The sequence below is a fragment of the Passer domesticus genome, chromosome 3 (genome assembly GCF_036417665.1).
Source record: "Passer domesticus isolate bPasDom1 chromosome 3, bPasDom1.hap1, whole genome shotgun sequence".
NCBI classification, from domain to species: Eukaryota; Metazoa; Chordata; class Aves; order Passeriformes; family Passeridae; genus Passer; species Passer domesticus.
This window is the reverse complement of record NC_087476.1, coordinates 30,058,081-30,074,929: the sequence shown is the minus strand read 5'-3', so window position 1 is coordinate 30,074,929 and position 16,849 is coordinate 30,058,081. Positions and strand designations below refer to the sequence as shown.

Sequence of the window (16,849 nt, the reverse complement as noted above, 5' to 3'; positions counted from 1 at the left end):
AGAGCTAGAAACAGAGGTTAGAAGGCAAAAATATTGTAGGGGAATTAAAATTTCAGTTTCTTTTCAAAGAAAATCAGAGGTGTCAACTGCAACTCCAAATTAAATTAGGATACAAAGGTCTTATACCTTATGTTTTCCACTTGGTGCTCCCTACCACTTGGTCCCCAGACTGTATTATACTTTGTGCTTTGTCCTGGCAATCTTTCTCTTCTTCCTTTGTGTTTCTTTCATTCTATATGCTGTAAGCCAAGTAGAACGTATCAGTTTAAATGTAGAATAAGCTGAAAAAGTAATTTTTCTTTTACATCTAATATCCTGCTGGCATGATCCTAAATATTCCTAAAGTGAGTTTGGCAGCTTTTCTGAAGCAGGGGCTCTGGCAGAAAGAATATTGTTTCCCTCTTTTCTTTTTCCTTGATTATGGGGAGGGGACACCTTTTATGTCCTCAAAGATCACTGTCTAGTTTATTTTGCAATAGCATTCTTACATCTTCAGATCCTGCTGCTTCAGCTTTTTAGAAAAGGCATTTAAATATAAAATCTTTGAAATAAGGGCTTTTAGGAGAGTTCAGTTTTCAGGGTTTGGAAAGGGGTGGGAGTGGAAAAACAACAGGTAAAATAATGTGTCAGGATCTGAAGTAGTATTTACACAAAATGGACAAAAGAATTCAAACTTCTATGCAGAACATTAAAAAGTCAGTTATTTGAAGTAATAGTTGTTTTTCAGGCGCTGGCTTGCTTTGCTGTTGGAGGAAGCAATAAGAGGGAAAGCCAGGATCAAAGTGCTGTAGTGAAGGACTAAGTTGATGAGTAAAAACAAGGCTTGTGATTAATGTAGTAATTTCTAAGAAAAGCAGAGTTAATCCCTGAAAATGAATATTTTAAGGAGATTTTAGCTGTTCAGAGTAGTCAGACGATAGGGGGTAGCATTTCCTAATACACATGGTTCCCTTGGCAGAGAGGGATTTCTGGGAATGATGGGGCAGTTACTTGCTCCACTGCATGACAATACTGATTGTGGACTATGGTGTCTGCAAATGACAACATCCTGAAGGAGATAAATGCCTTAATTTTTGAGATGGGGATTTGTATATTATTTTTATTTAGACATGTTTTGGGTTTGGAGTCATTATTTTGTATCAATTGAAAATATTTCTCGGTATTTAATATTACTTACTTATGCAATGAATAGTGAAATTCCATCTTCAGTTTCATCAGTGAAAGATTATAAGATAATAAGACTCCAATACTCCCAACTTTGTCATACATTTTTTCTGGCTTTGTACTGACATGATTTGTTTAAACTGCAAACTAATTCACTGACTTGACCCCACTAAAAACTAAATAAGCAGAACAGCTTTTATGTGGATCAGCTGCTTACTCCACCACTGTCCTATGGCCTGAAATGCTACTGAAAGTCCTAGTTCCTTCAAATACGGCCACTTTCCTGAAGAAGATCAACAGCATTTATTTTGAATAGATTATGTAGTCCTAAAACAATAAAATTGTGAAATTACAGGATTTTTAATATTTTATTTTATATTATGTTGATGCTGTCTGAACACAATTGCAAGCATTTTGCTAAAATAAATTCAGATTAAATTGTTTTAATTAAAATGTTTCATTTTTTGAACACCATTTATGCTTCTCCTTAAAAGATTTGTTGGTAAAGTCTAACTAAATTATGTTGCTAAAATGGAGCAACTGGTAATTTTGCTATCTCCAGACCTTTAATTGTAAAGGTATCTTCTGATGTACCTGCACCATACTGAGCACTATATAAATTGCATCATTTCTAGATCACAGAGATTTTTTTCCCTCCCAGGTATTGCTTGCCAAGCCAAAGCCAAACATTATGTCCTTTTCTCTTGTTAATCCCAGACTTCAAAGAGTTGAAGATTCTTTCCAGTCTATCAAATACAGAGTTTTTCCATTGTGGAAAAAAAATGTAACAGGGCTGTTTCAAAAGCCTGTTGCCAGTAATGAGTTTTGGATTGGGCCCATGGAGAGGTAATCTGGATAGCTACCACCACAAGTCCTCTCTGGGAAGTTGCTGATTGTAGGCATGGCCTTTTTCTTGAAGAGTGGCTCTGCCAAGATGCAAAACTGGCTTGTTCCAAGTGATTCTTGGCACCACCCTGCCTGTTATGGTCAACATTCTACATTGATTGTGTTTCTATAATTTTTTTTTTGTTATGAGGAAAAGGATAGTTCTTGTTTATCATGTTTCTTTATTTCTAAACTTTGTTTGGTTTTGATTTGTTTGGATTTTTAAGCTACATGTTTGATTGTGTAGTCCTTTAAGGTAACTGTCAAACATCCATCACATTTGGTAATACAGGGAGTGACCGTGGGAAGGAAGAAAAAATGTGTGGCAGTACTCAGGCAGAGCTGTTGCTTGTACTGAGATTGCAACCTGAACTTGAGATTTATAAGTGAAATATTAGAAAAATATTGTATTAAAAGTTTCCAAGAGCTGCTGGTGAGGGAAATGAGAGGTGAAAGGAGACAAGAGGCAATTGACTTGTCATCCAAAGGGTGAAAAGTAATAAAATGCTGATTTTTAAGTGTAAGCACTTCCTTAATGATGCAGTGAAAGAAAGATGTAATTTCCCTTAATGCTTATACAGAAGTCAAGTTCTGTTTTATGCAGTAAATCTCACTGTCACTGATCCTAATTCAGTACAGGAGAATTTAAAAGTCTATGACAAGCTATTCTACTTTGAAGACCAGTACCAAAATTGAAAAAGAAAAATGTGTTTGCTTTGAATGAAGAAGAAGAAAACCACATGATGTGGACTTCAATCATAATTGCCCTGAAATGAGAGATAGAGTTCTAGATCTGGGTTTTCTCTGTGCTGTGATTGAGATAAAAACATGTAAAAGCAACTGTCCTGCAAAATGCAAACAGGTGTGGAACATTTGCAGTACAAATATTCATTCATATGTAAACAAATGTTTTTACAGCTTAAAGACACATTAGCTGAAAATCTGATCAAATACTTTGTTTGACTCAGATTTTATTCAAAATCAGGTTCAGTTTTCAAAAAATTTTTCTATGTAAACTGATTCTCATAAAAATCATATTTCATTAAATAGAATGCAAAAGCTGAAGTTTCTGTTACTCATGTGAAGATTTTGGTTCTTGTCAGCTCTGGGTTCTATCCAAGACCTACTTAGCTATAGTTAAGCTGTTGTTTCCTTGATTTTGACCTTTGGTTTTAAGGATGTTAGCATGAATTAAATGAAAATACGCTTTCCTAGCAAACACTTTATAGAATAAGCAAACCTCAGCTGAGCAGTGCAGTCTATAACTACAAAACGGAGGTCTTACTTATTTTATATGATAGCTAAATTATACTTTATGTAACTCTTCAAAAAGGAGAAAAGAGTGAGGCTGTGTTGCATAAGTCTTACATTTGCAGTGCTGACTCTACAAGAAGATCCAGTTTTGTTCCTGCTTAAGTTAATAGGGGATTTTTGTTTGCTGCCTTGGTGCTGTTATTAAAGTGTTAAAATAATACTGCCGAGAGCTGGGCTTTAATCCTCTGCTTTTTCCATGAAAACATGACACTTCCTCTGTGAAGGCAGAACCAGGTTGTTCATCAATTGCAATAAAGCATGCTTTCTAAAATGATGCCATCACAAGCTGGTTTGTCTCATTGTGTTCCAGCTTTTCCTGTGATTTAGATTGTGTTACCCACTTGTTTTGCTGGAGGAGCAGGAAGGATGTTACAGACCTAATGCAGGGTTATTGTAAAGGCTGCTGAGAGCTCCTCCTTGTGCTTCTGTTGTGATGCTGTGTCCTCCTGGGGATGAGAGGAGAGCATACAGAACTAGTGGTTTAGAGTGTGTGCTTGTAGGGCAGCCACAGTTTGTACAGGTGTCTCTGGCCAGCTGAGGGACTGAGATCTGCCCAGTTCTGTCACTATGGAAATTGGCTCCAAGCCATCCCACCCTGCTTTGAGACCCTGGCTATATTTTTTAGCTATGGGAGTGTCCAGCTGACCTTGTTTCATTATTCAGTTTATGAGAAATACATTGGGTATTGTCACCTGCCAAGGATTTCTGGGCTTTCCATCATTTGAAGGCTGCATTTCTCCATTTGTTTCTGTATAGCCTAGAGCATCTGCTGGCTCAGGTGTTCTGAAAAAGTGCTGCTAAAATAACTCAGCTCTGATGGGCAAAGAATAGGTTGATGTTGACAATGTTGACAAATGAAATAATTTCAGGATCTATGAAATTTATGTTCTGTAGCTTGGCTAGAAATAGATGGCTCTGTATAGCTATGAGCTTTGTAAATAGTTGAACTTTGTGCAACTTGCCTGACTTGCAAAGTTGTTGAAGGACGTTGGGATACCACCAGATTTTATGCTTAGTTCACAAAGTACAGATGAAATATGCACAGTGGTATTTTTTTTTCTTGTATGTGACCATACTCACGGCATAGATATTAATGGAGCTGCTAATTAAGATCTTGCTGCTTGACTGTGCTCAATTTAATGTGAAGTATTTAAAAGATGTGTAGATGTGGCACTTGGAGACATAGTTTAGTAGTGGAATTGGCAGTGTTAGGTTTATGGTTGGACTTGATGACATTAAAGGCCTTTCTAACCTAAATAATTCAATGATCCTAAAACTCTAATTGATTAAAAGCTACAATATGCTTTGTGCCCGCATGAAAGAGCAAATAAGATCAAATCTAAATTGAAATAGATCATGTTTTGCTGCCTTTGGGGTAATTGTGTGTAGCATAAATGAGAAGTGACAAACGTAGTAGTCTCCTTTGCCACTCAGAGCAGGTGTGTGTCAGTGTATGGATTTACAAAAGCAGGAGTGACCAAACTTGTCTGTTCTTCGCTGAAGTCCTAACATTCATGAAAGGTCCTACAGCTGCTCATGTCCATGGCTAGAAGTCTGTCATGTTAATTCCTGGGGACCCTGGACCTTTGGATGCCAGGAAGGGGCTCTTCAGACAGTATCCATTACCTACTTTCCTTGTTGAGACTGTCAGCTGCCTTTTGTGACTAGCCTTGCTGAAGTTTGCGTGCTCTAAAAAGTCTTAGTAGGTAACCAAAGGGGAGCTTGGTCACTCTGAATCTCGAGAGACAAGCTCTACTGCTAAGACATCTATTTTCTGATGTTTCCAGTGGCAAATTTATTGCAAGAGTGCCTTTTTACCTATACTTAAAGGTTTTTCCTCTCCTGCAGAGGTGGGGGAGAGTATTAGGCCAAATGCTCTTTAGTGAGACTTTGCTGTCCTTTAGCTTGGAGATTTGGTTAGAGCTATGTGAACTTGCCATGTCGCATGGCTTAGAATAGGAGAGGAGCAGGAGTGAAACTCAGAAAACAAAAGTAGTTGGATTGAAAATTACTGTTAAGATTTTTCTATGAATTGCTGAGCTTTTCCAAGAGGGGAAGAAAAAAAATATCAGAAATTAGAAGTATTAAAGACAAATTGATGTCTGAACTATCTGTTCAGGAAACTCCAGAGATAAACTGAATGGAAAGCTTTCCCCTAAGGTCCCCATGAAATTTCTAAAGATAAATCTAAACTGAGAACAGCATGGATTTACATCCTTCTCTACAGGAACAGAATAATTATTTGCAGCCAAAAAGGAAACTCCAGGTTCTTGGCAGAAAGAGGTCTGGCACAGAGACTTGAACTGAATTGATTTAAAGTCTTTCAGGAGCAAGTGTAAGGTTTTTATACATACAATAGAACAAATTTGTGCAAATGCAGAGGTAGGAGATTAAAAATGTTGCTTCATACTTGAAAATACCTGAACATGGATTTGGTTTGAGTATTTCTGCATGCTCAAATGGAGTATTCCAAATGCACTGTTTACAGTAAGCAAGGTAATTACCTTTAAAGGAATATAATATATTCCCATTTTTGATTGCAGTATGCAACTTAAAAATAGGACTTATTTTGAGTATTTTAACAAAAATGCCATTTCTATTTCACACTTCAATCTGAAATGACAGGGAAGGTAGATGATACTATCATCATCTACCAGTATGAGCAATCTGAAAAATATATGTGTATTTTAGGTGCACCAAAGTTCACAATGATTTCTTGATTGCTGTGGGAAATAGTTCTGGGTTTTGGTTTGTTGGGTGGGTTTTTTATGTTTTGGTTTTGTGTTTGGGTGTTTGGATGTTTTGTTTTATGGTTGGTTTTTTTTTTCCTTTTTTTAGTAGATCATAGCGTTCTTTTGATCTGTTTGGTGTTGCTGGAATAATTTAAAGCAGCATTAGGCTGGTTTTACTCCCTTTCTCTCTCTCTCTAGTCTATGTTTGCGCCTAGGGAAGCAGGGAGAGTAAGGATTTTACTTCTGTCCATTGGAGTGAAGATTTCTGTGCTTTGCAGAGATTTTTGTTGAGGCCTTTGCAGGCTTTTGTGGGTGGGTACTAATCCAGCAATGAGCTCTGCAGTATGTGAGAGTGAGTCACGGACTGTGCTCTGAGGCTCGTACAGAGCAAGACCCAGGCAGGCAGCAGCATTAGACTGGGCTCTGCTTCCTCAAAGCCTTCCCCTCTGATACCCCTGCTAAACTTGAAAGAAACTTCACAGCACTGTCCAGATTGACTTCTCTTCAGATTAACTAGAAAGATGGAAAAATGCACATGGCTGTCACCAGTAGGGATAGTTCACATGGCTTAGCAATCCAGGGTTTTTTACTTGTCTGCTCTTCTAAAGAGGATTTGAGCTGAGACCTCAAAAGGTGAGCAGGGGAAAAGGCTTCACTTTTTCAAGCAGGAACATTGGCTTTTTGGTGGTCTGGCTCTGAGGACTTGCCTGTTACATGGGTTTATTCTGAACAGCTCTCCAGGATGTCTCTCTGAGTAGATCAGGGGCTTTGAAATACAGTTTCATATTTGTGTCATCCACTGTATTTGAAATGCACTCTGCTTTAATACTAACAGATTTTAGGCAAAGTTCTTGACAGTTTGTTGAAAACAAAGTATTTTTGTGGAAGTATTTTCTACTTTGAAAGATTTTTTGAGAAATGTGTTTAGATCCAGATTGGTTTGTGTGTGAATAGAGAGGGCAGACCTGCAGCACAGGCACTGGGACTCACGTGGCATGTGGGAGACTGAAATGCACAAGTCTCAATTCAAAAATGAAAGCAAGTCTTGAAATCAAATACAGTTCTTGTACACTATGAAGTCCTTGAGATTCAGCCTACTTCAGAGTATATTTTTCAAATTAAGTCATCCTAATTTCTCATTTCTTTAATTATAGAAGGATCCAGTTACATTTGGGATACAATTTTTATGTGGGAAAGGAAAGCTGAGGAACGAGTCAATCAAGGACTGGTCATGCACAGAGTAAAGAGACATTTTTCAGAAGGCCAAAAGGTACAACCTAATCCTTGATGATGCTGACAGACCTGTGGAGATCAACATTCAGCAGATGGGGCTATACCCTTTTGATACTGTGCTTCTAAACTTCGTCCTGCTCCAGAGTAGTATTTTAGGGGTAGCTCTGTAAGGTTCATCCAGTGCTGTGGTATAGGACAGGAGCTGTGCACATCCCTGCTGCTTCCCAGGGTGGCTGATGCAAAGGGACCAGAGGCAGGACTGTAAGAACAGAGCAGAAAATACATTTAATAACATGTATTCATGTTTGGGGATTTTTTTTTGTCAGTGGAGGCTGCGAGACTGACAGAGCCAGTCCCTGCTGTCTCTTGAATGTTAAAAAATAATAACAAAAAACCCGTCTTCTGTGCTGCTACTGGTTTGGTAGGATGCAAATTTGGTATTCACCCTCAGTACTGTTCTCCATTTAGCTGAAAATCATATTTTTTCTTGGAAGAGAAAGAAATGAAATTGTTTCCTCAGTCATCCATGGGACCTATTGTCTCAAGGCACAGTGAGGTACAGGCAGCCAGCCTCTGCCATTGCCCAGCTACCACACAACCTTCATCTGCCAAGGGACTCATCCTTACCTCAGATACATGAGGTAAGTGCCTTACACTGCCTTGAGGAGAAATGGGCAATTATTGGACGTAATGATCTAGTAATAAAGGTCAAATTTTAATGAGCAGGGACATGGCCTAGCTTAATAACTCCTGTTTTCTGTTTCAGGACAAGAAAAGTTATTTGCTTCAAGGTGAATGCTGTACTCTGCTTTGTCTCCTTGCTCGTTTAGGATTTAGGCAATAGATAGTTAAGGCAGTCTGATTTTTTTTTTTTTTCAGCTAGCTAGTCTGTGAATTATAGCAGATTTGGGCTATTTTTGGAGAGTTTTGAGGCAGAGATGCTTACAACAGCTTGTAGAAAGGACAAGAATTGCTTTTGTAAAATTCTCCTTAATGTGCCAGCATCTGTGTAACTCAGTGTTGCTGTTATTTGGTCCGTAGGTTTCAGGAGCTTCTTTTTTGCCATTTGTCTCCCATTTCTGGAGGTAGGGAGAGGTAAGACCTTCCAGCCTGGTGAAAGCAGAAAACTTGATTGTTTTCAGATGAAGCTCCAACTGCAAGCTGCACAGCCAAGAGGGGCTGGCAATGGTCACACCATACATCTTGCTAGCTTTTTTCAATTTATTTTTGTCACCCCACAAGTACTACCTTCTCTGTCTCACTACAGAAGAATTCTTTGAGGAAAGACAACAAAGGACAAGATGATAGCTTTATACCATCTGAGATGGCTTTCAGAGAATGGTATGAGACTCCAAATAATTCCTTTGGTGCAGGAAAGAGAAGTGTTTTATTTGAGGAAAAGTAAACAAGGACAACTCTTAAGCCTGGAGCTTTCAGTGACAGTTCCTTTCCTATTTTCACCTTGCTGAAATTCAAGATATATATAGAAATTTTGATAGAAAAATTTAGTTGGACAATAAAGACAGAGTACTGGGGGTCTATGTATGTCTTCACTTTTTATACTTCTTATAAGAAAAGGTCAGGATTGTTAATTTCCGTTAGAAGAAGGCACAATGTGCTGACTTTTCTGTCAGTACTTCATCCATTTGCTTAGGCTTTCTGTCTGCAACCAACTGAGCTGAGCAGTGTGGTTGTGTACATTTCTGCCTGCAACAGAGGGTTTCACTGGACAGAGTCTATGCTATTTAAAATCTAATCATCTTTATTGTTTGAATGGGGGCAGAGGTGGGAATGTAGAAATGCAGCTTTGTGCATGTGTGTCTCATGTCTCCTGGCACAAAACTTTTTTGGCAGCCATTAGGAAAGCACATTTGTCTCAGGCTTAGCACACTGGTCTTAGTGTGTCTTACAACACAAGTACTGATTTTAATTTTTTTTTAATTGTAGCTCATCATTGTGGTGAGGTTTTTGTTTGTTTAGTTGGGGTTTTGGGGGTGAATGGTAGGGTTTTGGGGTTTTTTAAATATAATTTATTTAACAGGAAGTTTCATGCTTTTGCTCAGGATGAGCTTTTCTGATGAGTGCTGCACTCTAGGCCTTGACACCTGAGTGTGAACTTACTGAGGGAGTGACCAGCCCTGCTTGAGCTGCGAGCTTGAAACACATGTGAATAAGAGGGTGGTTAGAAATCAGAAGATTGACCTTGTGCTATATTAAGGCAACTCTAGGACCAATGAAATGAGCATTCACAAGTCAAAAAAATCTGGAATTGCAAAATGCTTGCTTTATCAACACAGACACAGCTTGGCAGTAATTGCTGTAGGATATCTAAATTAAGCAATGAGGCTTCTGTGGTGGCAACTGCTATGAAAGACTTTGCAATGTACATCAGCTCCTCCAAGACCCAAATGCACTTTTACATTCAAGGAGGAGTTGTCAGCACTGAGATCTTCACAAACAAGCCACTGAGGCCCGAAATCAGCAAAATACTTTTAAGCATATCTTTAAGCTCTTCTTTGTTGATGAGGGTAGACATAAGCTCTGAATTATTTGTGCTGAACCAGGGAGATGGGATGCTCCTTGACTATCTTTTTAAAACACTTAAACACTAGCTGTGCCCTGAAATGCAGAGCCTGGGATGCTGCTGCCTTACCCTCTCTCAAGCTGCACTTGTCCTCTGTGAATATGCTCACTAACCTTCAAGTAACTTGCCTTGCATCTCATTCTTTGTGGGAATTTTGCCTATCCCAAGTGCTTATCAGTTTAGAGGAATAGGCATAATGCTGTATTCAGCTTTAACTGGAGCACTTTTGATAACTGTCCGTCTTATTCAAATACTGCTGATCATGGGATTATTAAATAATCTGAAAGACAAATAGAGGATGAAGCCAGGAGGAGAACTGACTGCCTTTTATGTGTTTGCATCTATATCATAATGAGCTATTGGCAGATACTCCATCCCTATCAGCACAGCTAGCATTTTGGAGTTCACCACAGGAGGCAGCAAAAGGGAGAAAAGAACTCCCCATCCCCTCCCCAAAGCAGCAGGCAATCACAGCTGTTCTCAAGGAGAAGGTTTGTGTCAGCAGATCTTACACAGCTATGCTCAAAAAGTTTGTGTCAGCAACCATAAAAGCTGGCCCATCAGCGTTTCTGTTTTATTCCATACACAAAATGCATATTACTGAACAATTATGCCAAAGGCAGGGAATATTTCTTGATAGCACAACTTGGAAGTAGCATCTCCCTGTGGGAGCAATCATGTCACGTGCCACAGAAGTCTGTGTGGGTTTAGATGTAAATCCTTGTTGTGGGTCCTTGCTGTAAGATTGTGTTGAGAGCCAAGTCATTTGGTGTTACATCTTGGCCAAAGCAGTCTTGGCCAAAGTTCAGGGAAAGTAGTGAATTGCTGGTAGTTCTAAAAAGCGTGTTCAAGCATGTTCCCCAAAAACATATTCATTGTAAAGGAAGCTTAGTGATGTTTAGATTTTTGGCCTCCAAAGTCTTCAGAGAATATGTAAAACACACAGTGATTTTGGTGTGCAGTTCAATCTAGCTGGTGTAGAGTAGAAAGGAGAACTAGAGTGAATTTTGAATAAAAATTTATTTACTGCTTTAATATATGTTTATTGCTCTAGCTCAACCACCACTTAGTTAACTGTGTTTTGATTTTTTCCATTAAGAAAGGTGTTTTAATTCCTATTTTGTCAAAAGCCACAGTTCAGAACATTTATTTATTTCAGTGTTCAGAACTTCGGTGGAGGAACAAAAATTGGGTTTTAATTTCACTTTTTATTGAATGAGCCCTGCTTTTCTCTTCTCTGAATAAGCAACAACTTGCTGCATGGTCCTCATCTCTGCTTATGATAAAAACAAGTTCTATAAGAAACAAACCAAAGAAACCCAAGCAAAACATCATGCTTAAACTAGTTAAGGAAATAGGAGAAGCATAAAAACCTACAGACACTCACTGTGGATTTGATATCTGTCCATATACAGGAGCTTGACTAATTAATTGCATGAGTGTCTAAATCTGATTTCTGATACTACAAACCACTTTGGACATGGGACTCCGGTGATCCAAATCAGTGTGGAAATGGCTGTGATGCTGAGATCTGCCTTGTGTACTTGTTACTTCCAGTCTGCTGTTGGAGGCAACTGCTGCCAACCCCTCAGCCAGCACAGCAGATTTCATGGGACACCATTTCTTTGAGACTATTTATGATAGATCTGGATACCTGTGCTAGGCAATGAAGGGAGTGCAAAGATTAGGTGTGCTCAGAAGTTTGCAACCAGGCTACTGGTTCCAGGAGATAACATCCAGCCAGGAGGGGGTGTGTGTCACTATAACAACTTTAAAAATAGGAAACAAAATGTCAAACCCCGAAATGAAACCAAACAAAGCCCACCAAAAAAACCCCACCATCAACAGGAACAGCAAAGTCTGTTGCAAAGTTATCTGACCACAGCTGAAGCTAGACTTAAAAGGAGACTCCACCTATGCAAGAGCTAGCATAAGTTTTAACAAAACAGTAACAAAGGAGGCAAGATAGAAGAAACGTTTTCATGGAGTTGCACTTTCCTTTCTCTTTTCCTTTCTCTTTTCCTTTCTCTTTTCCTTTCTCTTTTCCTTTCTCTTTTCCTTTCTCTTTTCCTTTCTCTTTTCCTTTCTCTTTTCCTTTCTCTTTTCCTTTCTCTTTTCCTTTCTCTTTTCCTTTCTCTTTTCCTTTCTCTTTTCCTTTCTCTTTTCCTTTCTCTTTTCCTTTCTCTTTTCCTTTCTCTTTTCCTTTCTCTTTTCCTTTCTCCTGAAATCAGGACACTTTCAGAAAAGGGAGAAAAAAATCAAGTCATTAAATATGCAGTATTTTCTCTTTTCTCCATGGACCTTCCAGTAATATGGTATTCAGTCAAAGCAAATAAATGAATACAACACATTTTACTGTGTTGTGTTTATGAGAGAATAACCCAATTACTAATTTGTAGCCATAATGCAGGCACAAACTCAGAAAATGAAAACAAATGCCCTGAGGACTAACTGTGGATGTTTCTATATAAGCTGAAGAATAGTTCCAATATTGTGCCGTCCTGAGTATCTGCCCACCACTTAGGGACTGAGTTGATAGTCATGTCCAGTGATGATTTGTTTTCTCAAAACCAATACAATAGCACCTTAATGGCTCTGATGTGCAAGATGCCTCCTGCCTTCTGGCATGTAGGGTAACCATTGGCACTGGCCAAGAATGTTTGTAGGTACCACACAGTGTTTCCATTACATTCTTCATCTGACTGCACGCCTTTCTGCAGGTTATCTAGAGGCTAGGATGTCCCCTCTCCATTGGTTAATGGTGCCCATGAAGTGGGTGAAACTAGAGGAGAAAAGCTCTTGAGAATTTTTAATAATTCAAATAACTTTGGTGACTCATGAAAAGATAAGGGGCACCAACTGTTCCTCTTTGAGAAACCTCTCTGACTGCCTAGGAGAGAGGAAAGGAAGGGGATCAAGCTGGTTAACTTGAAAAGCAGTCAGTTTCCTCTCTGTCCAGTCAACCTTATTGTCTTCAGAAATACTTTTTCCTAATACATAGCTTATTTTTTTTTTGTTTCAGCTTCAGCCCTTGACACTAGTGCAACTAATCCCAGTGAAAATATTTCTCTTCTTTTCAGTCTTTTTTCCCCTCTGAATATTTATATAGTTATTTAGCTCTTTCCTTTAATTATTTTCCCTTTAGGCCAAATAAGTTGAGTTCTTGTTGTCTTACTTTCAAATCGTATTTTTAAATAACAAAGCAGTGTTAAATACAGTTTAAATCAGACAACATAATGCATCTGAGAGTTCACAATAATTTCAAAATTAGGCTTTAGAAGACAATAGTGTCCATTTTATTAAGACCAATACAATGTTATTAATTAGTCTCTTGTCAGAAATTTTTGAACACTTGAAATAATAACTGTCTTTTAAAAGTAATTTACAGTGTGTTACTGGCATATAAAAGCCTATTGTCAGACTTTACATGAATTCTCTATCCTATTTTAATACTAATTACAATGACTACTTGAGTGTTTCATTTTTAAACACTGAATTGATGTTTCTTTTGCTTGTTAAAACACTGTGAAATAGCTTGGAAATTTTTGTGACATTTGACATTGGATTTCATAATGCCTGATGGAAGGTATTGCATGTTTCCTCACATCCTCCTCTGGCAATATTAATGCTATTCATTCTTTAACAAGAATGGGGCTGGGAAGAAGTCCAGGCTTATCCGTCTATTCCTGAGGGAACTGAAGGATCCAGGGGATTATGGGATTCAGAGGTTCTTTACTTCTAAAGCATTTGTTTGAATTGCTAGTAACTGAAAAGTTTAACCTACTAAATATATTTGCAAAGCCTCTTACATACAATTTGTATACCAAACGGATGCAGGACTTGAAGGAATACTAAGTAAGTTTGCTGACAATACAGAATTGGGAGGAACTGTTGACTTGGAGGCAGAGAGACCCTGCAGGGAGACCTTGACAAATTAGAGAAATGGGCAGTCAACCACCATGTGAAGTTTCAACATCTGCTCTTGGGCTGGGGCAGCACTGGATATGCCTTTGTGCTGGGGAACAAATGCTGCAGACCAGTGAAAGAGACCTGGCGGTCCTGGTCAATGGCAAGCTGAAAACATGAGCCAGCAGTGCCCTGGAGCCAGGAGAGCCAGCCCTGTCCTGGGGGCATCAGGCACAACATCTCCAGCCGGGCAAGGGAGGGGATTGTCCTGCTCTGCTCTGATCTGCGGCAGCCTCACCTCAAGTGCTGGGGGCAGATTTGGGTGCCACAATGTAAGAAAGACATTAAACTATTAGAGAGTGCCCAAGGAGGGCAACAAAGATGGTGAAGGGCCCTGAGGGGAAGCTGTGAGGAGAGGCTGAGGGCACTGGGTCTGTTCAGCCTGGAGGAGACTGAGGGGAGGCCTCACTGCAGTTACAGCTTCCTCGTGAGGGGAAGAGGAGGGGCAGGCACTGATCTCTGCTCTGTGGTGACCAGAGACAGGACCTGAGGGAATGGCCTGAAGCTGTGTCAGGGGAGGTTTAGGTTGGATATTGGAAAAATACTCTTCTCCCAGAGGGTGGTTGGGCACTGGAACAGGCTCCCCAAGGAAGGGGTCACAGCTCCAAGCCTGACACATTCAAGAAGCATTTGCACAGTGCTCTCAGCACATGGTGTGACTCTTGGGGATGGGTCTGTGCAGGGTGATCCTTGTGATTGGAGGATCCTTGTGGGGCTCTTCCAATTCAGGATATTCTATCACTCTATGAAATGGTTTCCTGCAGTGTTTCAGTTAATATTCTCTCCTGAAAAAGTTATATAGAAATTAACAAAAATGTAACAACCGGGATTTGACAGAAATTATCTATTAGCTCAATAATACATTGCTGCCTATTTGATTTGTTCACTATAACTTTTACATACAATATTGCTAAGTCATTACCTGGTGGTGTATATAGATCTTCTGTTCAGCTCAGATTTGTAGATACTCTGTTGAAATTAAAAGTGGAAGTGATGAGGATTAAAGGTTTATCAGTGCTTCCTCACTAAGATCTTGACTACCTTAGGTTATAACTTTTAAGTGCATTTTGAGGCAGAGTTACTGAGATGCCTGCAACATGACTAAAAATATTCTGAAGATGGATCTTTTGAATGTTCTGACCAATAATTTGAGCTTTGCAAACTCATGCCTTTAGCCCCAAGCACTGGATATTTTAAAGCAGGCTCATAATGAGTGATGGAAGTTTACCTTTTTCAGGTGACAGTTTAAACACATTGCCAATATACCTAGTTTAAATTTACTAAGCAAGTAAGCAATAAAATAAAGTCTACAGAGGTATATAAAACCAGGGTTACTTGGATTTACTGACAATAGATGCATGATGAGTATTATTAAGAGGCAATTTATGCTGACTTTCTAATAACTCTCTGCTAAAATAGGTATTTCAGGCAGTTCTGTCAGCTTTATTCTTTTTAATTTTGGTCTAAAGATTTTTATCTGATGCGATTGTTTCCTTTGGGAATTATAAAATGCATAAATTCTCAGGATGAGAGAATTTCTGTGATTCATTTTGCTTGGGCTTGGTTGAGATAAAACTCCTTATCAGTGTCTGTAGTGTTATTTTTTTTACTCTGAATTCTTCTCTTAAATGTTCAGTTTGATTTAAAACTACTTATGGCATAGAAAAAGTTTCCTTTCTATATGAGTACAGGAGGTCTCTGTACTAATATGGACATAGGAAGCTTCATTCTTCTCATAGATGGAAAGAAACAGGGTTAGAATTCCCTTAATTTTGTTTGTATTACACCTAAGTTCAGCCTGTGATCATGTTGAAAGAAACTAGAAATGAATTCTTCTGGGAAAACTTCCTGCCCTAAAACTAAATGTATATTGTTTTATCTAAACTTTCAAATGCAAGTGATTTAAGCCTCATGTCTTTTAAGTATTAAAACTGTGTTCATCATACCCCTAAGAAAGCACAAGCAAATACAGCCCCTAGTCTGTGTGGCTTTTGCTTCTGGTTCAAAAGGGCACTGGTATCTCATGACTCCTGTGTCTCACTGATCAGCCCCTCTAGATGTAACTACACTGCCTCTAATGTCTAGAAAGATCTTACAGAAGAAAAAATGAGAAGACTAAATCTTACTGTTTCTTGGGGATGGATGGATGGATGGATGGATGGATGGATGGATGGATGGATGGATGGATGGATGGATGGATGAAAGTTGATAGAGATTCTGGTTTAATTTCTTCTAAATTACTGTCACTTTCCAGTACTAGCCTACAGAAGCAACACGAATGTCTGGCTGGGTTCAGTTCAGATCCTTACACACAATTTTTTACTGCAAATCCTGCCTAGCCTCCAGCTGCTGCTCCAGAAGACTCTGTTAAAGCCTGTGTCCTGCCTACCAGCCTTGTGTGGGTGTTCTGGTTACAATGGTGTCTGCTGTGGATCAAGCGGAATCAGTCCCCAGGGTCTATGGACATTGTCTGCCTTGACTTCACAGGTAGTTCACACCCCCAGCTCTCAGGCAGACATGATGAGGTGTCCAGTGCTAGCCAAGATTCTCTTGTGCTGTCCTCCTGGTTCCTAGTTACTGTTACAAAAAGACACTGGTCTCACAGAAGTCTCATCTCATCACAAGCCTCTCTGGACTCCAGAGTGTCTCACAAGTATTAGACACTGTTTCGTCTAGAAGTTGGTGTCAAGGCAGAGGGCTCTGCTCTGTTACCAAACAACCACAGCTGTCCTGTTGTCCTTTTGAAGAGGCTCATAGAGATGAATTAGTAGCAGCCTGTTCCACCTTCAGGAAATTGCATGTAGTAAGAGATGGGATTAATTTCACCTAACTTTACAAACACTTAGCTAGTCTACAGAAGGAGTCCAGACAACTAGCTTGGTAATATAAAAGGGGTTTTGTTATGAGGGGATGCCTGAGCTGAGTGAGATGATGGTGCCTCTCATGGCTGGCTAATTGAGCAAACCTGGGT

At 39.2% G+C, this 16,849-nt stretch overlaps 1 long non-coding RNA gene across 5 annotated transcripts; it reads right to left on the bottom strand.

The window, feature by feature from the left end:
- Nucleotides 1-6,682: 6,682 nt before the first annotated feature.
- Nucleotides 6,683-16,585, bottom strand: LOC135296255 (uncharacterized). 5 transcript variants are annotated; one of them, XR_010358325.1, is made up of 5 exons: nt 16,005-16,585; nt 14,801-14,847; nt 11,567-11,681; nt 10,026-10,192; nt 6,683-7,587 (listed from the first exon to the last, which is right to left on the bottom strand). It is a non-coding gene; the product is annotated as an uncharacterized LOC135296255 (long non-coding RNA). The 5 variants fall into 5 exon arrangements; XR_010358324.1 differs by lacking the exon at nt 6,683-7,587 and having other exon boundaries at nt 9,944-10,192; XR_010358323.1 differs by lacking the exons at nt 10,026-10,192; nt 11,567-11,681.
- Nucleotides 16,586-16,849: the final 264 nt, after the last annotated feature.